At 36.9% G+C, this 16,772-nt stretch overlaps 1 long non-coding RNA gene across 1 annotated transcript in view; it reads right to left on the bottom strand.

Annotated features, from left to right (window-relative positions):
* Positions 1 to 2,900: 2,900 nt before the first annotated feature.
* The window catches only part of LOC125755455 (uncharacterized), a 250,818-nt gene continuing 236,946 nt past the window's right edge, over positions 2,901 to 16,772 (bottom strand). The window contains exon 3 of the long non-coding RNA XR_007412068.1: positions 2,901 to 2,995. This is a non-coding gene — a long non-coding RNA (uncharacterized LOC125755455). The remainder of the gene's footprint in view (positions 2,996 to 16,772) is intronic.

Genomic DNA, 16,772 nt, shown 5'->3' with positions numbered 1-16,772 from the left:
GCCTCCAGATCAATTAGAACACTAGGCAGCCTGCATGCTCTCTCTGCCCTAGGTTCTCACTTACTTTTTGCAACATGGGACTGTTCATTCAGAGGACAGCTCTGTTGCTGCCACCTTCACTCTTGCTTCCACAGTGTTTTGCGGTGTCCATTTGACCTAGAGGTAAGTCATCTTTGCCAAGCCAACTGATATGAGCCAAGCTTGCTACATTTACTCTGTCTGCCTCCTCTCTTCAGTTTACTTTTCTTCCACTGGGGTAGATAGTCATTTGACTACCTCTGAAGATATCCAACATAGAAATGAGATCTAGTCTCCCCCTCTCACCAGTATCTCTCATCTCTTCATTAGAGATTCTCTTGGGCCTCCATGCACACACTCCTCATGAAAATAGTGACTCTCCCCTCAATACAAAGCTCACTTACAGAGCCTGGGTGAGATGAAGACAGCAGGGTAGATATATATTGTAGGAGGGTCAGCTGTGCTAACTTTTAATAAACCCTGGGAAGCTCTATCCTCAGTTGTTAGTGGCTTTTTTAAGATGGTGGTTTTCTTACCACATTTTTTGTTTTCAGGTGTATAAAGTACTTACATCTCACATCAATTCTTTGGAGTCTGCACTCTGATACCTCTTGCTTCCTCACTAGTCCAGTTCCCATAAAGCAGCCAGAGAAGGCCCCTTAAATTCCACAATAACACCCAGCAAAATCAGGCACCTCCACCGCCTCTCTGAGGAATGTCACTTTAATTCTTCTTCTCTTTTTATGTTCTAATTATCTCTATATTTATATGAACATCACTCTCTCTAGATATGTAGATATAGATGCAGACACTTTTTGTTTCCCAAATTGCTTATTATGTACAGTTTGCTTTCTTGCCTCAAGCTCTCCTGCCTGGACTGTTCTTTTAGGAACCGCTAGCCCACCACAAGCACCACTATTATTGGTTCACCTTAACCACGCCCTCTAGCTCCAGCCAAGGTAAGGTGCTCACAGGCAGCTAGGGATTAATGACCAGCGCCTGCCTTAGTCCCATTCATCTGTAAGTTTTCAGGTTAACGACACTCTTTAAGGTGCTTCTCTGTCTTTGTGATTAAGTTAGTTTGCCCCCTTTGCCCTTTTATAACTCTCATCATACTTGAAATTACTTGCTCACTGACTATGTTCTCTGTTAAATTATATGGTTCTTGAGGACAGGGGTCAATCTCATGGATCTATCTTGTTCACGGGTATATCCTTACTACCTAATGCATTTCCCTAACAGCTACTTATTTATTAAGTGAATTGATAAATGTATGGAGAATGGAAATACTTGTCATTAATTTTTATTAGATTTAGCAAATGATTGTTCAACCCTTCATTTGAATCTGCCCTTGGAGCTGTGAGGAACCTTATCGACTCTATCCTTCTCCACCTCTATTGATTTGGCTGCATATTCTTGGTTTCTATCCAGTCAGAGTCTGTTTGAGATTGCCACTGTATCCTCATTTCCATCTGTACTGAAGAGGCCGGTGAAAACACATATTTTTAAAATCAACAGAAAGTGAGTTTTACATATTTTTAAATTAGATCTCTTTGAAGTGAACATTTTTTTTTTTTAATGAAATAGTGCTTTGAGCTCCTAATGTCTTGTACATCTTAATTTTAGCACTGCCTACAGTGCATTTTTAAATGCTCTTTACAGGACAGTTTAAGTGGCCAAACCTAACATCAATCATTGTCTCTAAGACAAAATCTTAGTTTTTAAACTTTCCTCATTTGTGTGCTTGTTTAGTTTTTAATGCTTAACTTATAATGAACCAGAATTTTTCTAATTGCTTCTGACTTAAAACAATGAAGTTCTAGAGAATGATTACCCTCAGCATATTTGTGCAGATGAAACATTGGCAGCACTCAAGAACCTTCTATCTGGTTCCCCATCACATTACGCTCATCTCTGGACCACACCACCACTGGCATAGTTAGTGCATCCTTCCACATTACATCACATTTCTTTGTTTTCTCTTTTCCTCTGGCATTTTTACTTAGCTAACCTGTCTGCTAATAGTACAAAGCCAAACCCTACTACTGAGGAGACTCAGAGGCCAAATACATCTTCCCCCTTATTTTATAGATCAGAGACCAAGATCCCCAGGACAACGTGATTCTCCTGTAGATCACAACTAGTCAAGGGAAGAGTCTTGGCTCTAATATGGGGCTTCTCATACCCAGGCGAGGGCTCTTTCTACTATAAAACACGTGCATATTAAGTCAAGTATTCTGGAAGTAATTTACCATATTTGTTAGCTAACTAAATTGCAGATTAAAGCTGAAGGACTTGAATCACTTTAGTTCAGATATTCAAATCCCACTAATCAGTAAATGAAGTACACACAACTGAGGACCAGAGATGGGGGAAAATACCCAATTATAAAAATATTTGTAGGGGCACCTGACTGGCCCAGTTGATAGAGCACTTGACTCTTGATCTCAGGGTTGTGAGTTCAATCCCTGTGTTGGGCATAGAGACTAAAAACACTGTAGATAGCACAACTGAATAATTTTGGGGAAATCAGACAAAATTTTAAAAAATAATAAATCTTTCACCCCACTTTTTTTTCAGTCTGTTGTGTTTTTGGTTTGATTTCACTTCAAAGTGTTCAACTCCCCTGCTTGGAGTTGGTCTTCAGAGAAGCCATCAGAATGCAGCACCAGGCTTCTCCCCCTGTCTCTCTTGCAGCTGCAATCCCACAAAGGTAATCATTCCCCAACTGTCAGAGAAATCCCTCCTCCCAGAAACGGTAGCTGGGCATCTTTCTCTGAAGTTTTGTGGTAGTGGTCAGCTGCTGTCACTAAGGATTAACTGGTCTCAGAATAACCAGAAACATAAATCAAAGTGGGAGCACAAAAGACAGATCCTCCTCACCAAGTCCACGAAGGAAAGGAAATGCGGCCTCTAGACTCTTTCATCTTCTCAGCCACACCCACACGTGGAGAGTCGGCTGCATTAGCACAGTCGTCTTCAAAGGCAGAGGACAGCAAAGCAAGAGGGGAGAAAAAAGAAAAAAAAAATCTTAATGACTAATTGGCAAACCATCTGTCTATATGTGTTATCTCCCTATGTTACCTTCACAATTTTCCTTTTTAAGTTCTCATTGATCTAAGCCTGAAGACATTAAAGGTTGTAATATATTCTGGTCTGCTCATCAGCAAAGTCATCCTAGTGTGTCAGGGCTGGGCAAGCCTGTCGTCCAAAGCCTAGGTTACCAATAAAGAAAACTGAAGGCCAATGGTTTAGATGACTTGGCCAGACTCCTGTATCTCCTTGGAGAAAGAGTCAGGGCTAATGATTCCATGTACTGAGTCCTTCCTCATACAGCCTTCTTGCTAGGACAATGTCTTATTAAAAAAATATCTTCCCTTTACCACATGGTACTTTATGCCTTTATTGCTGCCTTTTCCATCTTCCTAACTTCAGAGTGGAAGCCTTGGTTTCTACCTTCTTCCATCAAAACTTCCGATTAGAAAATGTTTTACATCTGTCTTTCACCACTTAAGATGAATGAGATTCCCCATGCCACCTTCCCTGAGGGTGTGTTCATGTTTAGTCACGTAATCTGAGTTCTGGAATGGAAAATTTTCATGCCTGTTAAAGGGTTTGTCATCAGGGCAGATTGTGGGAAGGGATGCGGGTGGGTTTTTTTTGACACTCTAGTCTCTGAGCTACTAATGTCTATGATTAGTAATAACAGAATTCACACATCACTTCCCTTTCAGAAACCCATGTAGGGGATCGGTTAGTAATTGTAAGATAGGCAAGTTCAGTTTCATAAGGTGATAGCCTGGAAGATCCCTCTAGGTTAGAACAGCATTCACCAGTGTAATGTAGAGTATTCCTACTTTTCCAGAGGACACGGTAAAAGGTTTCTCTATTTCTCATTCTCTCTTTTTTAAAATCTGAATAAATGTATCTTCAGTGTCATTGCTGTTGTGTGCATTTCAGGGTCTCTCTACTCTGCCTCAGACCTCCTGGGGACTCAGAAGAGGGAACATCTGTTTGTCTGTTTTACTCCCTTTTGCAGAACTTGCTAAATAGGGAAGAAGCTAAATTTTTAATGTTCCCGAAGCTCTGTGTGTGAAACGATGATATTGGGTTGCAATTGAAGAAGAGTTTTAAGACAGGCAATTTTATACCAACTTACATAATGCATGCCAAAGTGTGAGGCTGTTATGGAATCGCATCTGCAATTGTGAGCTGCATAATACAGCAATAGTATTTGAATATTATCAGATTGTAAATGGCGGAAATGCAGTATTAAGTGTTTGTGAGGAGTGAATTATGCCCTATTATATCACAGAGACCCTGGGAGCAGTGGAAGCAGCCGGTGAATGGCGGGTTTCTCTGATTTATTAACAGGGTTAGTTGACTGGGATTATGCTTATTTTTATGTGAGGCACCATTATCAGTTCTGAGGCTCTACTCTAAAGAGGACACACACAGAGAGGAGAGATAATAGTTGCATGCCTCCCCTCCTGCATGTCACAGCACCTGGAACATCGGCAATATTTGACTTTCTTTGGAAGCAAGTAAGAAACCTAGAGAAATACATAAAGAATGAAAACAAATCTCCACAAACTAGCAAGAGAGTTTGGGGAAAGCTGGAGATGTAGAAATGGAAATCTCAAGAGGGACATGATCACAGACTGCAAATACCTTCAAGGTAGCATTATAAATGAAGGTTGAAATTATTCACAGTCTCAGATGATGGTAGGAGTAGGTGCAGGGGCCTGGAGCTAAGGAAAAAGCAGCTTGGACCAGATAATAAGAAAAGTTTATAGCAGTAAGAATGACAGAGCAGAGAAATAGGTTCCCAAGAGTCATGGCAGATATTCAAGGAATAGGTTAGGTAAGACATTAACAGGACTGATGGGGTAAAGACAGCCAAATGGATGCAACAAGTGGGGTTTGGTGCTCCTGCTTCTGGAGATATTGCTGAAGTAGTAAATGCAAACATTTTCCCCACTGAATGCTGCTTTGACAATATTCCTAACAGAATCTGTAGTCTTGTGTGCCAATGTCATATTTAAGAAGCAAAACTTCCAAGTGGATTGCCAGCTGGAAAGTCTCAATCAACAAATGTGATGACATTTTGTTCCCCTACAAGCATCCCCATCCATGACTTTGAAACCTTTCCAGGAGAATGTAGGAATTAAAATAAGCTGATGGGTTCAAGAAAGCTTTATTGAAGGAGATGAGCTCTAAAGGACAGGGGATTTAAGGCACATTTTATACTCATTACTTGTAACATGGTCATTCAAAAAAAGAGTTGTGTTAGTAGTTGAAGATTGAAATAAGAAGGAGGGAAGATTGTTGTTCTAGAAGAGCATGCTTCCTGGATGCTCTAATTGTCTTCCAGGTAGATTCAGTAATAAATTACAACATTTATAGCCAAGCAGCCACTTTAGGTTGTAGGATTGAAACATCAACTTTTCAAGGGTTGATGGTTGTTCCTAGCTGACAATTAGAAGGAATCATTATTTCAACAAGTGATACGAACAAGAAAGTTTTAGAGATCTCTCCATGTCAGTATATAGAGAGTCAGCTGTAATTCCTCCTCTGCAAATTCAAGAGGGCAGATGGCAACAACACAGCCTCCCTTTCCATCACCAATTCAATAGTATCATTAGAAAATGAATCCACACTATACTGGAAGGCCAACTCCATTGGATGAGGAACCATGAATAATATCGAAAATATGGAAAGCAACCTGAGCCATACTACAGATTTCTACAAAAAATCAAAGCAGCTCAAAAACTGGTGTCAGAATCAGACTGGGACAAAAACAATTGCAGAGGAATTTGGTAGGGTGGCATAGTTCAGAACTTCTGCATCTCTCCTCACCTCCAAACCTCTGGCCAGATTGTGAACAGCAGTGGTGCCTAGACCCAGACAACCATAATAAATATGAGCTCCTGGGACACAAAGCAAGATAATGACTGAATGACTGCTAAAACTCTGGGTGAATAGGATGACCCCACACCTAGACCACCTTTCCTTTACTGTAATTCTACCCAGACATCAGTGTAAACTGCAGTGCTATGACCTGGCCCATACCCCACAAAGTCCATGCAAACAGACACAGCATCACCAGAAAGGTAACAGTGGACCCTAAGACAGAATTAAATATGCAACCAAGCATAACTTTGGGAGAACCACATCATGAAAGAAAGGCAGGAAACACAGCAAGTGGAAGAACATATACTCACAGAAATAGTGCATAAACAAACAAGATAGTAAAGGAGATATTATACATATCCTCTGAGAAACACAAGAGGATATTATGATTTTTTCAATCAATTTGAAAACTTGGAAAATGAAAATTTAATTCTTGAAGAAAAATGTGAAAATAAAAGTTGAATGGACTATTCACATGATAAAAAGTGATTTTTATTTTATTTTATTTTATTTTATTTTGCAGTGAGGTGTAATTGAGGAATTTTCCTAAGTCTGATGGAGTATATAGGACCAACACATGAGAACACATGCAAAGACATTCGGATATATGTTCAGTACTGTTCTAGAAAAAGATAAAAGGAAAATGGAGGAGAAATAGGCAAAGACAACATTTTTTAAAATTTTTCAGGACTGAAAAAAGATCATTTTCTAGATTGAAAGAGCCCACCAAATATTGTGTGACCAAAACAAAAACAAAGAAAAGACTGCAGATAGAAATATTGTGAAATTCTAAAACTCCAATAAACAGAAGGCCCTTAGGGTGTCCTAAGAGAAAGAAAGAATATAAATGAGATTTCAAACAAAGCAACATAGCTTGACCTCAGAGTCTCATCAGTAACACTGGATGTATGAAGTCCATTTTCCACCAGATTCTTAGAGAAAATTATGTTGAACACTATTATTAATTTTTAGGGCAAAATATAGACATTTTCAGATTTTTTTTGGACAATGGAAATTTTAGTATCCATAATTCAAGTCTGAAAGAATTATGAGCATACATTCTAACAAATAAAATAGATGAATCCTAGAGAAAATAATGGAATTTAAGCAACAGTAGTGAGCAAAGAAATCAATAAAATTTATTGCTAAATCTAAATGAGCATTAATTATAAAATATTAACCTGAAAATGGCATATGATATTGATGTTATGTAACATCACTAAACACGAAGCAAAGAGTGACAGGGTTTTTTGTTTGTTTCATTATTCAAGGGCTTGAATATGATCTCATTTCTCCTCTTCTGAGCACGGGATAATAAGGAGATCCTTACTTCTGTGTCATCCTGCTACAGGTTTCATTCTATTTCATTTTTTTAGATGTTTCAAAACATTCATGTTTTATTCGTCTTTATATGTACCATAGCACAAGATTGATTATAAACTCCTTCAGGAAAGTGAGTTTATCCATATATTAATTTAATAGATAATAACTAGCATTATTACATATAGGTAATAACTATAATAATAATATACGTAGTAGATAATCATTAGGATTTTGAAAGTGCTAGTTAGATAAAGGATTTAGTATAGTTTGCTGTGCTGGCTGGTGCAGGATAATCAGAAAACAGAGACGATTATATTAAACCGATAATCATACAAACAAGTCATGATCTTATAAAATAATTTGGCACAGAAGAAAAGAGATCACTTAACAATACAAAAAAATACAGTTGCCTGTCTCTGTTAGCTGGGAGAATTGTCTATCACAGAGACTCACATACAAAAACCTAGACTTTATGAAAAATCCCAACTGAACCTGAGAAAGACTCTCAACTCTCAACTGCCACAAGAGCCCCTTGAAAATATCTGACACAGAATAAATTCACTTCCTTCAGTAAAGGTAAGAAAGAGAAACAAGCCAAGACTGACAGAAAGACATGACAAGGAAAATAGGGGAACGATAACTACCCAAAAAGTAGTGGCCAGGTGTAAATAAAAGGGAAAACCAAACATCTCACCATCAATGAAGAAAGATACTATGTCCAACTCTATTTTGAAACAAATAATAAAGTAGTAATAATAATAATACATTAAGGAAAGTATGGGGCAAGAGTAGGGGGATAGAGATCATGAGGCAAGATAGCTTAATAAATAGAATTTAAAAAGCCACAGAAATGTAGGTAATAATAGAAAGGAACACAGAATATAAGAACATCTATAGGACAAAGACATGAAAGATATAAGCAAAATAAAGTAGAAATAGAAAAATAACTTAAAAGGAAAAAAAGGCAGTAGATGGAGATTCAACCTACACATATTCACAGTCCTTAAAAGAAAAATAAAAAAAAACAAAAAAAAACATAAAAATCAAATATTGAAATATGTAACTTAAAGAAAACTGTCATTTAATTTAATTTAAAAATCATTATTTCTACTTATTAAAAAGTACAACCTATGCCAGGGAATCATCAGAATGATCAAGTTTGAAACACAGCAAGGTAAAGGCACTAGACTTAAAATATGGAAAAATAATCCATATCATGAGAAATAAGCCATAAACTTCTAACAGGGGGAAACAAAGAAACAAGTAAAGTGGCCCATGAGTTCTCCACAGCCACTATCCATATAAGAAGACAGTAGGGCCACACCTACAAATTCCTTGAAGATAGAAAGTAACCTAAGGATTTTATATCTAGATCAAATTTCAATCAATTATAACATCAAGAGACAAATGGTTTTTAACATGCAAGAATTCAGGAAAGATTGTCTGCTGTGAACTTAAGGATTCTACTTCAAGAACATAATTAGTTGAAACATCACTAAGAAGGCTACAGCAGAAATATTGGCCCTGTGTAATGCCTGTAGTTAACTGTGGACCTACGACTCAAACAAATCTGAGAATGAGGTGATGGGACAAAAAAAAACAAAGCTATATGCATGAGAATATCGAAATTACACAACAACATAAATTGAAAAAAGAAAAGGATAAGTAGTGGGGAGACAGAATCTTATCGATGCAAAAGGTAAAAGCTTATCCAAGTAAAAAGCTTGTTTAAAATATAAAAGTAGGGATCCCTGGGTGGCGCAGTGGTTTAGCGCCTGCCTTTGGCCCAGGGCGCGATCCTGGAGACCCGGGATCGAATCCCACATCAGGCTCCTGGTGCATGGAGCCTGCTTCTCCCTCTGTCTATGTCTCTGCCTCTCTCTCTCTGTGTGACTATCATAAATTAAAAAACAAAAACAAAAACAAATATATATATATATATACATATATATATATATATAAAAGTAGATGCTAATCAAGAAAACAAAATTAAAAAAAAAAAAAAAAAAAAAAAAAAAAGAAAACAAAATTAGAGCAATCTGCAGATGAGAAGGAGAGATGCCCATAGTGAACTTTTAATATGCTACTACTTTGAGGCTAATATAAAGATAATAAGAAAAAAGATCCAACTTTTCTTAAATATCTAATTAACACATTTTTTAAAGTAACACAGATGGGCTTCTGGGTGTCACAGTCAGTAGAATGTTGGACTCTTGGTTTTGGCTTGGTGGTGAGTGATCCCATGGTTGTAGGATTGAGCCCCAAGTCGGGTTCCCCATTGTCTGCTTGAGTTTCTCTCCCTCCCTCTCCCTCTGCCCCTACCCCTGGGTTCTCTCTCTCTCTCTCTCTCTCCACAAATAAATAAATATTTCTAAAAAGGAAAAGTAGCACAGAAAACTACATAAATGGGCTATCTAGAGATAGATATTAAGCCCATAAATGTATATCATATCAATAAATTCAAATTGGTTAAACTCACCTCATAAAATGTGATCAAATGATCACAAAGCAAAATCTCACCCCCATTAAATCCATGATATAGAGAAACCACCACCACATACATACACACACATATAAAAGGAATTCCAAAATATTGAAAATTTAAAAATTGACAAAAACCCTCTAGAAAAACTCTAAGAAAAAGAGAACAAAAGGTCATGATCTTAATATCATACAGGTTTAAGCTGTGACCAAAAATCCCCCAAAAGGTAGAAAAATCACTTTTAACTCCTAAAGAGTAAAATTCACAACAAAAATATAACCAATATAAATATTTATACTCCAAATAGTATAACACAAACTCCTAGACATTACACCAGAACATGCTAGGAGAAATGAGTAAAAACATATTAATGGTGGACTTTGTCACCTTATTCAGCATAGTCAAAGAGGTAATCTGGGGAAAGTTTCATAAAGAGTTTGTTTACAAGGTCAAGGTATAGGAAAACCACTAGAATCCCAGGAATTGCCAGAATCGCAGGGCTCATAACAAGCTTTGACTAGCCCCAGCCTTAAAGTAGCAAGAGATGTAAGCCATTTTCAATATATGAAGGCAGAGACTTCCAGGTAACTAACCCAAAGTCCAGTAGCTTCCTCCTAAGATTTCCCCCCAAATAAGACAAAACATGATGATGTTGAAAATTAATGCACAAATGTAGTATGTTGTGAAAAATGTTATATATTATTGTAAAAATCTTGAATGTTGTGACAAAGTAGAAATAGTGCATTTAATAATGGGAAAAGATGGGAGAGAAACAAACAAACAAAAAATAGAATAAGCTCCTTGTTGTATAGGTTCTAGATGGGAATTTTTTCATACAGAAAAATATTAATCAGAAAATAGGAGTCTAAGAACTTTAAAAAAAGTAGAAATACAAAAGTTACCACTAGAATAAAAATACAAACCTTCCTAAATACAATTTAAAAATCTTATAAGTAATAGAATAAAAATATATATCCCGCAAAGAAAGAAACCCAGTAAATTATGGTAGGGTTGAAATCAAACATATCAGTCATTTTGATGAATATGGCTGGACTCAAATGATCTAATAAAAGATACATATTCAGTCCTATTCAGTTCCCAAAACAAGACCCTACTATAGGCACCACGAAAGAGAGCCTAAGGTCAAGAATCTCAGAAACACTGAAAATGAAGGAGTAGACAGAGGTGTACAAAGGAAGTGGAAGCAGCGAGAGCAGTAATAGCAATCATGATATCAAAAAATCTAGAGTTCAGGACTCTTGGGTGGCTCAGTTGGTTGAATGTCTGTCTTTGGCTCAGGTCATGATATCAGGGTCTTGGGATAGAGACTTGAGCAGGCTCCCTACTCAATAACAGAATCTGCTTCTCCCTCTCACTTTCTCTCTGTAATCTCTTTCTCAAATAAATAAATAAAATCTTTAACAAAGAAATCTAGAATCCAAAACCCAAACCATTAAATGTGAAAAAGAACACTTTTAAATGTCAAAAGCCACTTAATAGTCAAGATATAATGTATATGGATATTTATGCAACAAAGAACACAATGACCACCTTTGTGAAACAAAAAGCATAGGACATACCAAGACCCAGATAGAAACACTAATCATAAGATACACTTGCACATCACTCTAGAAAAAGTAGACACAATAAAGCAAGATACAGAGAGTTTTAGAAATATAATCAATGAGACAGACCTTATAAATATATATTAAACTTTACACCCCAATAAAGCAAATATATTCTTTCTTAAGCACCCATGGCACGTGGACCGAAACAGGTCATAAACTGAGTTATAGAGAAAATGTTGGAAATTTCCATAAAGTAGAAATATAAACAACACTCTGATAGCTATGAAATAAAGCTAGACATTATCAACAATGAAACACAAAACCAAATGCCCTGCCACCTGGAAAATTTTAAAGCTTTCTATGAATCAAGTCTTTAGAGAAAAGGGGGCATGCAAACTGAAATTGTGACTTTTTATGAAAAAGAATGGCAATGAAAATACTATGCACCCAAACATATGGAATGCATTCAGAGCAGAGATCAGAGGAAAATTCATAGCATTAAACCCTTTTATCAGTAAAAATGAAAGAATTATGACAACTGACATAAATTCCCAGTTCAAAACAATGGAAAAAGAACAACAAACCAAGCACAGAGAAAACACAAGGAAGGAAAGAATAAAAATGAAAGGAGAAATTAAGGAAGGGAATAGAGAAACAGATCCAACGAATAAATCAAAATCCTGTTTTTTAAAAATAATTCACAAAATAGACAAACCACTAGTTACCCTTCTTAAAATAAAGGAAGAAAACAAAAATATACAAGATAAGACATGAGGAAGGGGGCACAACCATTGAAACAAATTTTTGAACATCACCAGAGACTATATTACAGACTTTTATGCAAAAATATTTGCAAGCCTGGATGCAATGGTGTTCAGGAATAACATATGTGATGCCTGAAGGATTTGGGAGCATTATGACCAAGAAAGATGCTGTTAAATACAACAAATATACATGAGGGAATAAACTGAAGGCAGAGTACTGTCCTCTAGAATTCTTTTTCTGAAATATGAATATATAAATGTATGTTAATCAAGGAAGTTGTCACAAGCTCATACCTATCATCCCTCCTCCTGCCTCCCGCCCCAATCAAACACTATAATCAACATCTAGCCCATAATCCAATCTGACTTCTGAATATCTATCTCTTTGACCCTCTGCATGCTGCACAATAGCCCTACATTCTCCCTTCACCTTTTGTACCGCGAGATGGATGAATGAACACAGGGGCTCTTGTGGGGAAGTCCTACTGAAGGATGGGATGGATTCACCTTGCAAATATGCAAAGCATTAATGACCACTTATGTGAAATTCCCCAAAGGCTGTTCATTAAGCCCAAATCAGGCTTCCTGTTGTGGCTCCTCTGAAAGAGATGACAGGCCACTGTGTCCTAGAAATGGGACTCCCACTGGGAGGGAAGGACATTCAAACTGACTCTGTGCCCTCAGGGTAGGTGTCCCATGAAAGGCCCCATGAGGGGGCTTGACTTTCACATCTGAGTGGTATGAATATATTTGCCTGTCATTTCCATGTTAGTCAGCGTACAGAAGCCTAATTACCACTTTCTAAAGCTACCGTATAATAGTGAAAGTCATTAATAATTGATGAAAAGCTATTGACCAAAATGAAGTGAGTCTTTGAATATAACTAATAATTATTAAACCTTTACTAATATTTACTGAGCATTTACTGTGTGCCAGACATTCTAAATGTTTTATTTCTATTGTCTCATTCAATCTTCACAATAGTTTTATGAGGAAGCTGAAACACAATTTGTATTTGTCCATTCCATGCCTTCAAGGAGATGACAGGTTTTTATCTAATAGGATAATCAGGGCCCCTCCAAGTGTGATTTGTGATTCAATCTGACATCCTGATAATGATTTTTTTTTTCTAAAATTTTGTATCATCATTATTTAAAGGGATTCCATGGAATTTGGAAACAGGTTGCAGTGACCTTGGTTACCCTGAGCACACATTATAGGACGTGGCACTGTTGATACATGTTTCTAAAAGGGTGGATATTTGGCAACGCAGTCCACCTTCAACAGATTAGTGATGACTTTGTTTTCTTATTCTCCTATTAAAAATACCATGCCTTATGAAAGACAAATATTCCCTGTCCAAGAAGCAAGAACAAACACAAGAGTCTTCCCAGTTCTAATTCTAAGGAGAGCAGGACAATGGAGGCTCCCTAACCATGAATTTATTAATTTTCGTGATTCCAGGTAAAAAGTGAAAGAGGGCGTCATTCATTTCTGATCTTTATAAGAAAGACATAGAGCAGATATTTGAAACTCTTAGCCCAATTTAGTATTGAAAAAACTTTTCATCATTGCTCATGCACACTTTTTATCTCCCACACAGTTTATCATAATGTGTCTTGTTAGTGAAAAACTGGAACAAAGTAAGCCTTGTATGTGATCAATTATTTTTGGTGTGTGTTTTCCCCAATACTCAGTAAGTCTTTATTTTGACCTTATACACACCTATACATTTTGTAAGAGAAGGCCTATTACTTATAGTCTGGAAGAAGGTGGAAAAATGATGTACGTCATCCTCAAGTGCATGCAAGCGAGGCCAACAAGAATTTCCCGCTATTTATTAGATCTTAAGATTCTGTTTTGGTTAGCTCCAAAACAACTATGGCACTTAGAGAGGTTCCCAAACTGACTGTGTCTTGGTACAAGTTTATTAGAAACAATGATAAGACCAGATGTGAAGCATCTCTTGATATTTCAGTGACATCTCTGGTTGGAGACCCACCATTTTGCAATCTAAGACAGAGTGTGGTGTTACAGCCTGGCTCTTTTCCTAATACCTATGTGACTTGAGTAAGCTATTAAATCTTATTATAGTGCAATGATACCCACCTTACCTGGCATTATGTTATAGGAATTAAATGAGCTAATATCTGTTATGTATTCAGCACAGTGCCCAATGTGAATGTGTGTGTAAGTAGGTCTATACTTAAAAATCAATAGTGAGATAATACTAGTTTCTAAAGGATGAGTGAAACTTGGGGAAAACTCAGAAATCCTAAACACCAGGGACTTTTGTCATTACAAAAAACCTTAACCACAGAGTATGTGTGATTGGGGGTTGCGGGGAGCTGCTGAATTAAATGGTTCCATACATCCTGCTGCATGGACTTGTTCATCCTTGGCAACAAACAGAAGACATGTGTAGTGGTGTCTGATGTACACTTAGAGTCCCAGTCCCAGTGTACAAATTCCTTTTCTTGCTTTTGATGGATCTCAGTCCATGCACATAACAATTGTCTCCCTTGGTTTTGCTCTTTCCTGATCATTCATGTTTACAGTTGCAGTTACAGAAAATAGCACATCTCATTTTGTTATCCTTTTTATGATTACAGCTAATAAAGGTGATTTTTTTCATTTTTCTTTCCACACATAATATAAAAGGCAGAAGGAATTGTGATGACTGTTTAACCACAGGCAGTGTGAGTGTGTATGTGTGTATACGTGCAGGTGTGTGCATGTGCATGCATGTGTCTGTGAATATGTTTGTTAAGGTTGAGGAGAGCACAATGTAAAAAAATGAGCAAGGAAGGAATTTGGTGGCAGCATAAAATTCAAGTCCATATAATCCTGAATCCATATAATAGAGTCAGTATAATACTGAGCTCTCTTTGGTCCACATCCAAATCTGAGAGTTGAGACACCTTCATCAGAGCAATCTTTTAGCATGAACAGCTTCATCAGAGCTATAGTCCCTGGATACTCTGGGATCCAGGGTACTCTCACAGCATACTATTCCAGTGAAGGAATTTCTTGGGAGACAAAAATCCTGTTTTTAAGGCAGAATCATTTCTGCCTTAATATCTGCTGTTCATGCTATATCCTTTTGGTTTCATCAAAACACTTTTCCCTGGGCAAAAAGTGCCTCCAGAGTTTATTTTCATTTTTCAGCAACCATGGGAGTATTTGCTCACGTAGTCCTGGCCTAAGACTCAATTCTTCTCTTTTATTCGTTAGCCGAATGGAGCTTCAAGAAATATGTACCTCTTCAAGGTCTTTGTGAACTGGGCCAGTGATTCTAAAACTTTATTATGCATAAGAATCAGTGGTGAAATTTGTTAAGATTCCAAATCTGGTTTAGGAAAGATAGAATCATGCCTGAGATGCTACATTTCCAACAATATTCCAGGTGGTACTGAGGATGCTGCTGATCCCAGGACTATACATTAACTTACAACACTCTAACTCAGAAATGGACAAACTTTTTCTATAAAAGCAAAGACAATAAATATTTTAGGCTATAGCTATTCAACTCTGCTTATTGTAGCACAAAGGAAACCATGGATAATACATAACCAAATGGGTAGGCTTTATTCCAATAAAACTTGAATTCTGAAATTTGAATTTCATGTAATTTTCACATGTCAGTAAATAATAATTTTTCTTTGGAATTTTTTTTCAGCTATTTAAAAATATAAAACACACTCTCAGCTTAGGGGTCATACAAAAGCAGTCAGTGGGGTCGGATGTGACCTATGGGCCAAACTTGCCAAGGAGTATTGTCTAGATCGAGTGATCTAGACAGAATTCTTGTCCTGTAACTAGGACTTAACACCTTATCTATTACAAAGAGATAAACATTCTCTTTGCCTCCTAGTTTAGAAAGTAAAAAATTCTTAGTGAAGTTTGTATTCTTACTGAAAGAAAATCCTTTCATTTATAGGCCTGACTTGAGTCTGCTACCCTAAAGCTTGAACGATCTAGTTCTATTTCATAGGCAGAGTGAGCAGATATACCTCTTTACTCAGGTACTTTAGGTTTATTCATGGTTTGTTGACTCACTCTAAGATTGGGATTTATTTTACCATCAATCTGGGAAAAAGATAGAAATGTCATATCTTTTGCTAAGTCTCTAGTAACATCTCAGCCTGAAATTATTAGAAATCAAACTAATTAGACAATCAAGCCCAATGGTAGAATTTAATTTCCCCCCTCCAAGGGCCAGTAGATTCAGAAAGAATCTGCAAAACAAATCTATTTTGGGGAAGACCTTCTCCAACTTTTCCAATGTTTTTATCCCTATCAGTACAAAGAAAATGATGTGTGTGCCCAGGGCTCTGGGATCTAAACTTAACTGGCCCATAGCAAGTGTGAAATTTCTTTGAAGTCTCCATTTTATCTTATAAATTCATGCATGTCTTGCATTTTATGCATATCTTGCATTTTATTCCATAAAACATATTGGTGTTTGTTGTACTATAAAGATGTTTAAAATTACTTCTCAGTTCACTTAAATTTGTATGCTAAAAATTGAGAGCCCCAGGAAGTTGGCCAATGTTTACTCTAACGATTCATATAGTCTCTCTGACACACCTGTATATGTATACTAGTGTGAGAAGTATAAAGTTAGCAGGAGTCCCCCCTTCTCCCTGGAATGTTGTTAGACCCACGTGCCAAAACTTTTCAGCCTCTATCTACCCACCGCCA

Source organism: Canis lupus, chromosome 7 (genome assembly GCF_003254725.2).
Source record: "Canis lupus dingo isolate Sandy chromosome 7, ASM325472v2, whole genome shotgun sequence".
Taxonomy (NCBI): domain Eukaryota; kingdom Metazoa; phylum Chordata; class Mammalia; order Carnivora; family Canidae; genus Canis; species Canis lupus.
This window is presented reverse-complemented; position numbering and strand designations above follow the sequence as displayed.